The 14,891-nt window shown below is 44.1% G+C and overlaps 1 protein-coding gene across 14 annotated transcripts in view; it reads right to left on the reverse strand.

Annotated features, from left to right (window-relative positions):
• VPS13B (vacuolar protein sorting 13 homolog B) overlaps positions 1 to 14,891 on the reverse strand; it is an 806,276-nt gene that overhangs the window by 27,265 nt on the left and 764,120 nt on the right. The gene's annotated exons all lie outside the window — the stretch shown is intronic.

A 14,891-nucleotide genomic window follows, 5' to 3' on the forward strand; every position in this document is an offset into this window, starting at 1 on the left:
TCTTCCATGAGGAGGTGGACTTAGACCTAAAAAAAAGTTCTATCTCAGAAGTCAGGTGCCAGGCTAGCAGAACAGATGTCCTTTCAGCATTAATTACCGATGTTGCTTAAATGGATAAATATTTGAAAACAGAACTATTTGAAAAATAACTCCAAGAACATCGTGTTCACAGCCAGCATTACCTGAGGGTAAGGGCAAGAACCTCCTCATGTTTGGGAACATTGATGCTGACGATGTGTATTATCAATTCAGTCCATGCCTAGGCCCTTTTTATTATTAGAACAGCAAATAAAAAGAAGACTGAAAATTCCTGGATGAAGGAACAAAGCTAGGTGTCTGCTTGGCATGGGATGAATGTGTTCTAATTTTGACCAAATGAAGAGGTACCTGAAAGAATGTACACAGAACCACAAGAGTCTCTGATTCTCACCCTTGGATGTGACTTCAAAGTCACTGGGCTTCTTTCTTATACAATGGCTCCTCCTTCAGAAATCCTGATTGTCTTCAATATCCAGGGCATCTGGAGGTCATCTCTGCCTCCACCTGTTTTCATCTCCTGCTCCGCTGACTCCTGCAATAGCCTTCTTTCTTATTCTACGGCTACTGCTCTAGCTCAGACCCTTGTCTGCTCCTCAGCACCATCTGTGCAGAGAAAGCACTGTTTCTCTATGCAAATCCTTTCCAAATCCTGTATATCTTTGCACATACAGGGTGTTGTTACTCAGTCACAAGGTTGAATCCGACACTCTTTGTGACCCCATGGACTGTAGCAAGCCAGGTTCCTCTGTTCTCCACTATCTCCTAGAGTTTACTCTAATTCATGTCCATTGAGTCGGTGATTCTATCTCACCATCTCCTCCTCTGCAGCCCTCTTCTCCTCTTGCCTTCAATCTTTCCCAGCATTAGGGTCTTTTCCAGTGAGTCAATTTTTGCATCAGATGACCAAAGTATTGGAGCTTCAGCTTCAGCATCAGTCCTTCCAATGAATATTCAGGGTTGATTTCCTTTAGGATTGACTTTTTCAATCTCCTTGCAGTCCAAGGGACTCTCAAGAGTCTTCTCCAGCACCACAGTTTGAAAGCATCAATTGTGTGGCTCTCAGCCTTCTTTATGGGCCAACTCTCACATCCATACATGACTACTAGAAAAACTATAGCTTTGAAAAGCTATACTGGAAAAACTATCGTCAGCAAAGTGATGTCTCTACTTTTTAATACACTGTCTATGTTTGTCATAGCTCCTTCCAAGGAGCAAGTGTCTTAATTTCATGGTTGCAGTTGTTCACTATCCGCAGTGATTTTGGAGACCAAGAAAATAAAATCTGTCACTGCTTCCACATTTCCTCTATTTGGCATGAAGTAATGGGACCACCTGCAATGTGGGAGACCCAGGTTTGATCCCTGGGTTGGGAAGATCCCCCAGAGAAGAGAATGGCTACCCACTCCAGTATTCTTGCCTGGAGAATTCCATGGACAGAGGAGGCTGGCGAGCTACAGTCCAAAGAGTCAGATAGACTGAGCAACTAACACTTTCACTTTTCACAGTGGGACTGGATGCCATGATCTTAGTTTTTAATGTTGAGTTTCAAGCCAGCTCTTTTACCCTCCTCTTTCACCTTCATCAGGGACACCCTATTCAAGGAAGATATTCTCTGTTTTTTCTGTTCTTTTCCTCAGATTGATACCTATAGCTACATTCCAAAAGCACATTAACTATACTTCTGTTTCATCACTAATCTTATTGTTTGTATTACTGTCACCGGTTTTTATCATAGACTCAATCACTAGATTGTCAACTTTTTGAGGGCAGGAGTGGAGTCAGTTTGTATTCTCTATGGACATGTTTCCCAAATGGATCATTTTGCAAAAACATCTGTTTCAAAAGACCGTATCCTGAATTTGCCCTTTCTGTTCCAAGATAAGAACTGTACTTGCCTATGATAAAATGTGGAAGGCAGCCAACCTAAAAAATGGCTCAGCTCACGAATCTAAAACAAAACAGATATTCTTTGAGAGCCAGTCACATTTATAAAAGCTATTATTTTATATGATATGCAGAGTAAGTCAACTGCTTTGTTACTAGGTTTACAGACATGGGATTATTCATTTGACACAAGCCTTTTAAAGGTCTTAACACTCCCATCTCCATTCCTTCCTCTCAAGGACTGTCCTAACTTCAGAGGATACCTTAGGGTTTTAGCAGAGAGTGTTAAAAACCAGAACTACCACCACTCAAAGTAGGGAAGGAGGGGACCAGAAGAGGAAAATACTTAATTGTTCAGCTCATTCTCAAAGCAGTCTGCAGGCCTTATGAAATGAGGATTCATTTACTTCCTAAGATAGTAAAGATAAAGAAGCTGAGGATTTCCATTAACTTCCCAGGAGACTCTGAAAGCAAGCAAATTAACCTAAACCTTTAAGGTATTTCTGCTGGCCAAAACCTTGGACTTGGGAGAGAAATTCTGCTGGGTGTCCCTCTTAGTCATCAGTAGAATGGAAGGAATGCAGACTTTAATTCTTGGAGCCTACTCTTGCCTCCTTTCACATGGAGAGAAACCACTCGCAACATCAGGTATCTGGTACAAAGTGAGTTCTAGGGACTAAAGAGTTAGGAACTTCAGTGCCAGAATTAAGCGCCTACACCCTAGAAATTAAAACAAATCCTTGTCTTGGTCTGGTGGTTTGATCATTTAATCACTAATTAAATCAATGATCAGATATTTAAGGTGAACCCACAAAGAGCTCCTCACTGCAGCAGGCATTGAGAAGATAAAATCACACCCTCGAGTTGCTACCAGTTTGGTTGGTGAAAAAGCCAAGTACACAGATAATGAGATAAGAGCTAAAAGTTCCAGGACAGCAGTGTATATTTTTCCATCTTAGAGCATTATCCACCATGGTCTCTGTAAGTTCATGAGGGCAACACTTTGTATACATTTTCTTCAGTATTTACAACCAGTACTCAGTAAAGATCTGAATGGGCATCAGCTCAAGGTGGCTCTCGTGGTAGAGACTTCTAGTGTTCACTCACACCCAGCCGCAGTTGGGTGCAGAGCAGGCTTATTCCCGTTAGCCCCTTACAGTGAGACCAGCCTATGAGACCAGCTTTGGCCAACAAGCTAAAGGCAGCACTTACAGGTGTTAGTTTCGAGCCAAAGGTAAAAGGGCCAGCCTTTTCCCTGCGCTGCAGAGACTGAACAAAAGCTTTATGTTCCACATCAGTGTGGCCCATATCCAATTGGATGCTTGTCTTTTGGTAAACTTTATTTTGTATTGGAGCACAGCCTATTAACAAGGTTGTGACAGTTTCAGGTGGACAGCAAAGGGGCTCGGCCATACATATACATGTATCCAATCTCCCTCAAACTCCCCTCCCACTCAGGCTGCCACACGTCATTGAGCAGAATTATATACAGTAGGTCTTTGTTGGTTATCCATTTTAAATATAACAGTATGTACATGCCTGTTCTTTTAAATACAGTTTTACTGGAACTTATTTACATATTGACTCCATCTAACAACAGAGTTGAAAACTTGTTGACAGAGACTATATGCTTTGAAAGCCTAAAATATTTACTATTTAGACCTCAAAGAAAAAGTCTGTTGATTCCTGTTCCAGGTGGTGGTTATGGTAGATTATTCTCCATTGGAGAATTGCACATCCCAGGGTCTATGACTTTGTTTAATCCCTTCCTATACTGATATGAAGCTTGGCTTTGTGACCTTCTTCAGATAATGGGATGTCCGCAAGGATGAGGCAAGAAGCGTGAAAAAAAGCTTGCTTTGGGTTATTTTCCCCCTTGGCAACCGTGTGAGGAAGCCTGGCTTAGCCTTCCTATGGAGGAAAGACCACGTGGTAAGAGAGTTACCCAGGCTCCTTAGATAAACTCCTCCCCTGCCAACCCTCCACCCAAATGCAGCTACATGGGCTCATCCTGCAAAAACACCACCCAACCAAACCCTCCAGATCACTACTGTTTCAAGCCTTCAGGCTTTGGGCTGGTTGTTACAATGGGGCAGACAGAAGATAATGAAGCCTCTGTCAACCTGGGTCCCTGACTGACCATGAGGACAAATCCCTTGATGACAAACATTGGGATACAGCAAGAGCAAAAAGTCAATGCTAGGACTGTGATAGACAGCATAATGTAACCTAAACTAATGGAGAGAGATATCAGTGATTCAAGTAGGGTTCCAGCAAAAACCTAAAACAGGAGTCTGCTTAATGCTGTGTACGTGTTCAGTCACTTTAGTCGTGTCTGACTCTTTGCGATTCTAGGGACTGTAGCCTGCCAGGCTCCTCTCTCCATGGAATTCTCCAGGCAAGAATATTGGAGTGGTTGCCATCCCCTCTTCCAGGAGATCTTCTCAATCCAGGGGTTGAACCTGAGCCGCCTGAGTCTACTGCATTGCAGGTTGATTCTTTACCACTGAGCCACCAGGGAATTCTGGCTTAACGGTAGCAGTAGAAATTGATATTGAAAGCTACAAAAATGGGAATTTATGTTGTGAGTGGCAAGACACTGAGTTGTCTAAGATTACTTGGGAGGCAGATTATAAAACCTAATAGATTTGTAGCTCTAGAAGATGAGGTTTGAAAACAAAACATCAGCAGTGTGTGTTGGCTGCTGCTGACTGCACCTGGCAATGCACTGTGAAGACGAGATGAGCTCAGGAAAGAACTGGCTGGTTTGCAAAGATAAATTAAAGAGAATAAAGACATTCCAGAAATTCAGAGCTTCGCAAAGGCAGTAATGCTTTTAAACCCCAAATAGTAAGAGATAAAATTTAATCTTTGAACATGAAGGCAGATTAATACTTAGACTTAGGGCTACGCATAGGCATCAGAACACACTGTTGAAATTTTTAATTGTTAAAGTTACTCAGAAAAAAATTTAGAACGACTGTTTACCATTGCCACAGAAGCTCCCTTAAATCCAGAGGGAGGTAAGGAAGCAGAATAGTACAGAAATATGTCATTAAAAGGACCAAGGATGTGATTATTAGCACATGGGATTCTCTGGAATCAAACAGATCAGAAGTCCACTGAGTTTCTGAGAAATTACTACTGCCTAGAGGAACTAAAAAGCCTCTTGATGAAAGTGAAAGAGGAGAGTGAAAAAGTTGGCTTAAAGCTCAACATTCAGAAAATGAAGATCATGGCATCTGGTCCTATCACTTCATGGGAAATAGATGGGGAAACAGTGGAAACAGTGTCAGACTTTATGTTTTTGGGCTCCAAAATCACCGCAGATGGTGACTGCAGCCATGAAATTAAAAGACGCTTACTCCTTGGAAGGAAAGTTATGACCGACCTAGACAGCATATTCAAAAGCAGAGACATTACTTTGCCAACAAAGGTCCATCTAGTCAAGGCTATGGTTTTTCCAGTGGTCATGTATGGATGTGAGAGTTGGACTGTGAAGAAGGCTGAGCGCCAAAGAATTGATGCTTTTGAACTGTGGTGTTGGAGAAGACTCTTGAGAGTCCCTTGGACTGCAAGGAGATCCAACCAGTCCATTCTGAAGGAGATCAGCCCTGGGATTTCTTTGGAAGGAATGATGCTAAAGCTGAAACTCCACTACTTTGGCCACCTCATGCGAAGAGTTGACTCATTGGAAAAGACTCTGATGCTGGGAGGGATTGGGGGCAGGAGGAGAAGGGGATGACAGAGGATGAGATGGCTGGATGGCATCACTGACTTGATGGACGTGAGTCTGAGTGAACTCCGGAAGTTGGTGATGGACAGGGAGGCCTGGCGTGCTGCAATTCATGGGGTCACAAAGAGCCGGATACGACTGAGCGACTGAACTGAACTGAATAAACTCACGAACCTAGACTAAAAGAGCCTGTGATTGATTATTCGAGATTCGATACAATTTCAGATGGAGCCAAGGAGGGTCTCTGAGCATGGACCCAGGGACAAGAAAGATGATGGTTAAAGAGCTCTTCCATTAGCAGAGACACAACTTAGAGATTATTCCTTGCTTCCAAGATTAAAACCCCCAAAATATGTGCTTAAAACAATTTTGGAACTGTTATGGGTGAGAGCATGTGCACGTGTCTCATTCTTCCTCTTTCCAATCTGGAGGAGTTCTTACTATTTTCTGTCCTACAGTTTGGCAGGGTGAGGGGAGCCAGTGAGCTTATAGGTCTCCAGATGAAAAGGAGCTATATACACACTAAGAAAGCATCACTAAGAAATACTGGATTTCCACTGGGGTGTGGAGACTGGTTAGCAACCTGGGGAGGAGAGTTCTTCTGGGCAGAGGTTGGAGGTGGGGTTCAGTTCAGTTCAGTTGCTCAGTCGTGTTCGACTCTTTACAACCCCATGGACTACAGCACGCCAGGCCTCCCTTTCCATCACCAACTCCCGGAGTTTACCCAAACTCATGTCCATTGAGTCGGTGAGCCATCCAACCATCTTATCCTCTGTCGGCCTTTTTCAGTGAGTCAGGTCTTCACATGAGGTGGCCAGAGTATTGGAGTTTCAGCTTCAGCATCAGTCCTTCCAATGAATATTCAGGACTGATTTCCTTTAGGATAGAGGTGGGGTAGCGGTGGAGAATGAATTAAGTGATCGATGGCAAAGGGGATTTTTAAAATTTAGTTATCATTGCAGAAGAAGCTAGTGAGTCCTGTTCAGTGCTATCATTTAGTTATTTTTTTACTTTCTTCACCTCACATTGGTAGTGTGGGGGTGTGTGTAGAAGGCTATAGGCAACAAATAGTGAATTGCGGCTTTAACCACAAAACATTTGGGGAATGGTCTGTGTTCTGTCACTCTTGTCTCTGTTAGCGCACCTAGATCAGTATGACTTTCTCTTACATGGTGTGGGTATAAGAAAACCACTGAGGCCTAGGTCTGCTGCCCACCTAGTATATTATCTTTTCCTACAATTACAAATAAGGAACAATGTAATATAAGCTGTGCTTTTTATATATTCAGTTACTTTTATAAATATTGAATTTATTTACTATATTTACTGCTACTAGAGATCAGTGGAGAAATAACTCCAGAAAGGATGAAGAGACAGAGCCAAAGCAAAAACAACACCCAGTGATGGATGTGACTGGTGACGGAAGCAAGGTCTGATGCTATAAAGAGCAATATCGCATAGGAACCTGGATCCATGAATCAAGGCAAATTGGAAGTGGTCAAACAGGAGATGGCAAGAGTGAACGTCAACATTTTAGGAATCAGTGAACTAAAATTTAGGACTGGAATGGGTGGATTTAACTCAGATGACCATTGTATCTATATCTGACTATATTTATATCCAACAAACATTTACAATTTTTACTTTACTGAGTAATTAGGTTACAAGGTGACACCTGGGAAATCACTGAAGGCGTTCTTGGAAGTCTGTCTCCTGCTCTTCTCTCCCACTCTCTCTCTCTTCTTCTCCTGACAGGCTATGTGCGATAAACCCGGGATAGTCAAGGGGGAGTTACACGGCATCCCAGCACTTCAGTTCAGTTAAATAACAGGCACTCCTGTTATTAAAAGTCCTTAAGTACCTCCTCCTCTGATTTGTCCTAATTCCCTCTGTCGCTGGGCTCCAGTCCCCATCATGGTACACTTGCTGGACTTCATCCCTCTTCAATCCTTTCTTTCACCTGATTCATTTTGCCCCACCTCACATGTTCACTTCTCTTTGGATGGTCAACTTGGTGTCAGTTTGATTGATCACTGGGTACCCAGATGAAAACATTATTTCTGGATGTGTCAGTGAGGGTGTTTCCAGGTGAGATTAGCATTTGACTCAGTGGCTCTGCAGACTGCCTTCCCAAGTGTGGGTGGGCATCATCCAGTCCACTGAGGGTCTGAACAGAACAAATGGTGGAGGAAGAAGGAACTTGCCCCCCTTTGCTAGAGCTGGGACATTTCATTGCATCTTTTCCTGCCCTTGGACTGGAATATACACCATGGTTCTCCTGGGTCTCTGGCTCGTCTATGGCAGATTGGGGGATGTCTTAGCATGAACTGATCTGAAAATGTGATAAATCAGGCATTGTGTTTGTTCTGCTGATCTTTGGCAAAAATTCGTAAGACATTTCACCCTCTATTTTGGGAAGAAATAAATATAAATTTTACTAATTTTATGAAATTAAACTTAAACTAAAATTAATAAAAGGCTTCCTTGTAGCTCAGTTGGTAAAGACTCTGCTGCAATGCAAGAGATCCAGGTTCGATTCCTGGGTTGGGAAGATCCACTGGAGAAGGAAATGGCAACCCACTCCCATTTTCTTGCCTGGAGAATTCCATGGACAGAGGAGCCTGGCAGGCTACAGTCCATGGGGTCGCAAGAGTTGGACACGACTTAGCAACTAAACCACCACCACCCAGATCAAATAGTTTGTAAAAGAGTATCATAAGAAGGAAAACCCTGGAATAGAAGAATTCAAGACTTGAAAGGGAAGAAGAGATTTCCACACATGCTATGGGATTGAACACTAACCTGCGGAAGGAATAAGGAGTGAGATGTGGTCTATCTGGTTGCAGGGAGTGATTTGTCTTTAGCAGCCAAGTGGCCTGGAGAGACTTTTCTGGCTGGACTCTATTTTACTCACCACTGTGGTGGCAGTTGTAGAGGCAGGTTTGAGGGTAGGAAGCTTGACAACAGAGAGACTCTTTAAGGGGCTGTTGCTAAAATCTGACAGAGGGATGATGAATAAAAGACTTGAAACAGACCCTGGTCACAAAAAGAAGGGGAAGATACAGAGATCCTTCTTAGGAATTTCTGCCAGAACCTGTGGGGGAAGTGAGGGACAGGAAAGTACTGGGGTGCTGCAGGAAAAGATGGGCTTGGAAGTCAGACAGTCCTGGGATGGAATCCCAGGTCCACATGCTCTGTGCAAGTTAACCTCTCTGAGTTTCGCGTACCATCTACCTGTGCAGACTAATGACAGTATTTGTGTAGAATGCTTGACAGGAAGCAGGCATTCAATACGAGTTCATATCAATGTTACTGAAGGTTTTAACACTGAAAAAATGGGGGTGATATTAATTAAAGCAGAGACTCCAGGAGAAGCTGGTTTGAGGGAACAGAAAATGAGCGCTCTGGTTTCAGATGATGACGGCGGTTTGATGTGTCTGTAGGTCTTTCGGGCAGAGATATCTGGTGGGTAGCTAGAAACACAGAGTTGGAGCTTGGAAGGGATGACATGGCCAGAGATAAGATATTTGGGAGTGACTGGATGATGGGAGCTAAAGCTTGGAGACAAATTAGCTCTCTGAGAGAGGAAAAGAAGGGGGAAGAATTTCCAAGATAATCAAGGCAGGAAAGACTGGAGGAGGAGAAGAAGGAAATAACAGATATTCTGGGTGTAAGTCTAGTCCAAAAAGGTCTGTCTAGTCAAAGCTATGGTTTTTCTAGTAGTCATGTGTGGATGTGAGAGTTGGACTATAAAGAAAACTGAGTGCTGAAGAATTGATGCTTTTGAACTGTGGTGTTGGAGAAGACTCTTGAGAGTCCCTTGTACCGCAAGGAGATCCAACCAGTCAATACTACAGGAAATCAGTCCTGAATATTCATTGGAAGGACTGATGCTGAAGCTGAAGCTCCAATACTTTGGCCACCTGATGCGAAGAACCGACTCATTGGAAAAGACCCTGATGCTAGGAAAGATTGAAGGGGAGAGGAGAAAGGGACTATAGAGAATAAGATGGTTGGATGGCATCACCAATGTGATGGACATGAGTTTGAGTAAGCTCCAGGAGTCGGTGATGGACAGGGAGGCCTGGCGTGCTGCAGTCCATGAGGTCGCAGAGTTGGACACGACTGAGCAACTGACCTGACTGACTGACGTCTTCCTTCTGTATGTTATTGTTATTGTTCAGTTGCTAAGTTGTGTCCAGCTCTTTGTGACCCCATGGGCTGCCAGCATACCAGGCCTCCCCGTCCCTCACTATCTCCCGGAGTTTGCCCAAGTTCATGTCCACTGAGTCAGTAATGCTACCCAACCATCTCATCCTCTGTTGCCCTCCTCTCTTTTTGCTTTCAATCTTTCTCAGCATCAGGGTCTTTTCCAGTGGGTCGGCACTTTGCACCAGGTGGTCAAAGTATTGGAGCTTCAGCTTCAGCATCAGTCCTTCCAATGAGTATTCAGGGTTGATTTCCTTTAAGATTGACTGGTTTGATTTCTTTCTCTATTACTAAAAAATACTTTAGAGATATCCCTTCTACCAAGTATCTTTGGAAGAAATGGTGACTCAACTAGAACAACTATAAACACACAGAAGACTCCTGACCAGGATACTTGGCAGATGTCAGAAGTGGATGCCAATCTGCTGATCTCTCTTCTGGCCCTGATAATGCAGGGGGGATGGGGAAGGTGACGGAAGTAAGGAAGAAGCCAAAACATCTGCCCCACACATTTTATAAGTCAGATAGTCCCTTGCATTGACAACTACTTCTCTATGTAAAAAGTTGGGGCTGGAGGCTAATGAAGTCTCTGAAGATGATCACATGCTCTTTGAGCATTAGTGCTCAGCGTTACCCCATCTGATCGGCACCAAATGGGCTGATCACACATTTAAGTCCTGGCTCATCGGGGCATTTACCAAAGTGTTTCATGATATTCTTGTAAGCAAGATAAGAAATACTTATACAGTACAGTTTAAAAGTGCTTTTATAGATGCATTTTATTATTGAAGAAATATGGTCGAGATGACAGTACAGTCTGGAGTGTTACTGGCTGACTGAACTCACGCATTAGGGAAGTGTCTCGTGATTCACCACAGCACGTAGACCTTGGACTTGTCCCGTTCAACATATTAATGACTTGGATGAACACATAGAATGCAGGTTCACCACATCTATGGATGACCTAAAGCTACTAGGGATACTTAATAGGGTGGATGACAGCATCACAATTTTTTAAAAGTGATTTCAACAAGTGGACTAGGCCAATAGCAACAAGATTTAATTTATTGGGGATAAATGTAAAGTCCTGTCACTGGGTTCAAAAAGTCAACTGTACAGCAAGTCATATGATAAAGACCTGGAGGATGTGGTTGACCACAAGTTCAATAATAACAAACAGTCTGAACTCATTAATAAAAAGCTAACTCAATCTTCTACTTTATTAATGGAAGCACAGGGAGGTAATAGCTGGTTAGACCACATTTGGAATAGTATGTGTAATTCTGGCTGCCAGATTTTTAAAAAGGAACATAACATACTAGTGTGTTCAGACCAGGGTAACTGTGGTGATGGGTCTGGAAATCACATTTACTGAAGGAATGATTCAAGGAACCAGAAATATTTGGCCTGGATAAGGGAACAGTTAGAAAAGATGCTGAAGCTGCCTTCAAATAATTGCAGTGTTGCTGTATTAAAGGGGAAGTAAATACTCTGTGATGCCTCAGGGGGTTAAACAAGGGTGGGTGAATGGATGCTACAGAGACACAGAGTATAGCTTGATACAAGCCAAGACTTTCTCATAATCACTGCTGGAATAAGCCATGACTGTGAAATCAACTCTGAATATTCACTGGAACAACTGATGCTGAAGCTGAAGCTCTAATACTTTGGTTACCTGATGCAAAGAGCTGAGTCTTTGGGAAAAGACCCAGATGCTGGGAAAGATTGAAGGCAGGAGAAGAGGACAAGATGAGATTGTTGGAGGATGAAGTGGTTGGATGGCATCATCGACTCAGTGGACATGAATTTGAGCAAACTCCAAGAGATGGTGAAGGACAGAGAAGCCGGGTGTGCTGCAGTCCACGGGGTCACAAAGAGTCGGACATGACTGAGCGACTGACCAACAATGACACGGGTAGTTTTCTAGGGTGGGATGCCACAGAAGGGACTCTTGCTCTAGGTTAAAGCGGGAATTAGAAAACCTCTTCTCGCCTGTGCTTTTACTGACTTTCAGGTGGCAATGTTTGTAGCCAGGGCTGGACTCCAAAGGACAGATAGTGACCCTAGTTTGGTAGAGCAAAAATTACTAGCCACATGTGAGCAGACCCAGGTTCCAGCCTGATGCTTAATTATAAACCACCTCGTAGATTACTCTTTAAGCCTGAATCCTCTCATCAGTAACATAAACATCAAAATTACTGCCCCGACTACCTTAGAGCTTTTGCAGTGATCAAAGGCTCTATCTTAGGATTTACCTCACTTGACTGCATTAATTTAGTTACCCAGGTGCCTTGAACGTGGGAATTAAACACATTCAGAGAACAGGGTTTGGCCCTAGATAGGTCCTCAGTAAGAGTTTGCTGGATAAATGGATGGAAGACTAAAGACTGGAGGGGAAAGCACTTTGTAAAGGTCCAGAGTTTATCGGAGAAGAAAACGGCGATAATGCTGGCCCTACTAAACACTTCTGTTAAGACTCAAAGATCATGAGAATTTACTGGATCTTTGTAGAATTTACCTGCAAAGGGATAATTTTAACCAGCCTTTTGGGGTTTAAACTGCTGTTCTTTGGCTCAGAAATTGCTTTTCATAGACAATTCAATCACTTCCTGTGGTTCTTAAAAACCCAAGTCCTTGTTGGAGCTACAGGATCCTGCCAGATTGGGCCTTGAACCGCCTCACTAGCCTCCTCCCTGGCCCCCCTTCCCTCCTCTGGCCACAATGGCATTTAGATCGCTGGAAGCGATCCTTCTGAGCTCCCTCTCTGAGCACCAAAACTTTGAACCTGCTCGGTCTGCTAAGCAAGATTTCCATTCTCTTGTCTACTTATTGCCTGTTCCACTTCAAGGCTAAGATGTCAGGGCTCATACGCAGGGACACAGCCTCTCAAACTATTAATTGTCCACTGTATCATAGCACACCTGTACCCACCTCTCCTTCAAAACTGATCAGAGTTCGTAACAGCACAACCACCTGGGACTGCTTATCATCTACCTCCTCCACAGGGAATCTCCTTGAGGGAAAGGGCCATGTTCCGTTTTTGTTCACTGTATTTTATGTAATCCCAGCTCCAGGTTATAATACAATGAGTGTCACATATTAGAAACTCAGTATTTGATTGAACGATGGAAGCCTACTTCACTGTGTTTATATTAGTTAAAGGGTAAATACTGTGTTTTCTGTATACCTTATCTGTCTTGAATTTTTCAAAAGAATGTTGCCTAGCTTTGACAGAAATAAGGTTTTGGACTGTCAGCAATTGAAAGCCCATACACTATGACAGGATTCTAAAGTATTTCCCTCATAGGATCAAAATTATGACTTAAAATGATCAACATAGTGGCTGAGAGAGTAAAGAATCTGACTGCAATGCAGGGGACCCAGGTTCGATCCCTGGGTCAAGAAGATCCCCTGGAGAAGGGAATGGCTATGCATTCCAGTATTCTTGCCTAAAGAAGTCCACGGACAGAGGAGCCTGGCGGGCTACAGTCCATGGGGGTCACAAAAGAGTCGGTGAGTGACTAACACTTTACTGATTTTCCTCCCCTGTTGTCAGGGTCCCTGCACTGCCATTATGGATAAGAGCCCCAGCTGTCCCTGCAGGGCCTCTCACCTGAGGCCTCACCCAGGTGTGAGCCAGGGACACAGCCCCAGAAAACCCACACCTGTCAGAATTCTTAGGTCTTCTCAGTAACTCTTGATCCAAAGAACACTTCTTTGTGTAACTATAGTTATTCTCTGCACATTTCCTCTCATATTCCACCTCAAAATTATACAAGACGTGGTCTGATTTGCAAAACCGGGGAGGCACCGAGGGGTATCTCTGTCATGGACAAAAGAGGAGTTTTCTTCCCTGGGGCATAATGGAGACTTTTGGGGCTTTAATTCTGCTTTTGTTAGGTCAGCTTTGAAATCCACATCATGAGCCCGACACCCAGGGCTGAGGCAAGGCTCCTGGAAGACAAGCTTCCTCCTACAGAAGGGCTGCTTCCTTTCATCAGAGGACACAGCTCCCCACGCCCCGCCCCCCCCCAGTGATTTATACGCCCTGGTGTGTTCCCGAGGAGACGTCAGCAAGGGTCTGAAACGAATCTTCCTCCAGAATAGGAAGTGAGCAATGGTCTGCAGGACATATGGCTCACAGCTCCTCCAAGATTAATGGGAACACGAGATTCTGCTGGGTCCTCGGACCGGGGGTGGTACGGGTGTTGGAAAGAGTACCTCCTCTCAGCTTTGAAGTATCCCCGACTACAAAGGTTTGAGGAAATTTAGAGTGAACAGGAACTTCCAAAATAAGGTTTGGCAGGCAGACTGCCTATTGTAAAGCATTCCCTAGACACACATAAGCAAGGCTTCAGACACCTTCACACGGATGCAGGGCAGTTCAGGGGCCTTTGAGAAGCTGGTGATGCTTATTCTGTAAAGGACGGAGACCGGGAATGTCTCCAGAGGTCGTGCCACCCCTGCGGATCTTCCCTGTTCATCACACGAGCGCTGCGGGGTGGACATCACACCCCTCCGCAGTTTGGGCACCACAAGTGCAGGTCTCCCGGGTGAGCGGGGCCCCTCCTGCACCTGCCCACGGCCATGTCCTTCACTGTTTCCACAGCTACGCTCTCCCCAGGCCCCCACCCCTTTCCCTCCCTCTCTCAGCAGATGTTGCGCTCTACATTCCCTGATAAACTTAGGGCCACTGGGTATCACTTCACTCCATTTCCAACCCTCAGCCCTCCAGAGATCTCTATCTACCCTTGTGCCCATCCCCACCTCTTTCCTACCATCAGAGAAGAGGGCGTGGCCCTCCTGTTCAAGGAGAATTATACTCCCTGAGTTTTGCACTTGTCTCTCTGGCGATTCCTTGCGCATGTTCTCACATCTCCTCCACTGACTCCTCTCCTGCAGCATATAAAAAGCTTCCTCTCCAGGGGTCTCATTTGCTTCTTGAAAAAAAAAAAAAAAAAAATACCACTTCTCCCCTGTCCTTGCACTCCCTCTGGACTTGTAACTTCCAATGTGATCTCGC

The sequence above is a fragment of the Bos taurus genome, chromosome 14 (genome assembly GCF_002263795.3).
Source record: "Bos taurus isolate L1 Dominette 01449 registration number 42190680 breed Hereford chromosome 14, ARS-UCD2.0, whole genome shotgun sequence".
Classification (NCBI taxonomy): Eukaryota; Metazoa; Chordata; class Mammalia; order Artiodactyla; family Bovidae; genus Bos; species Bos taurus.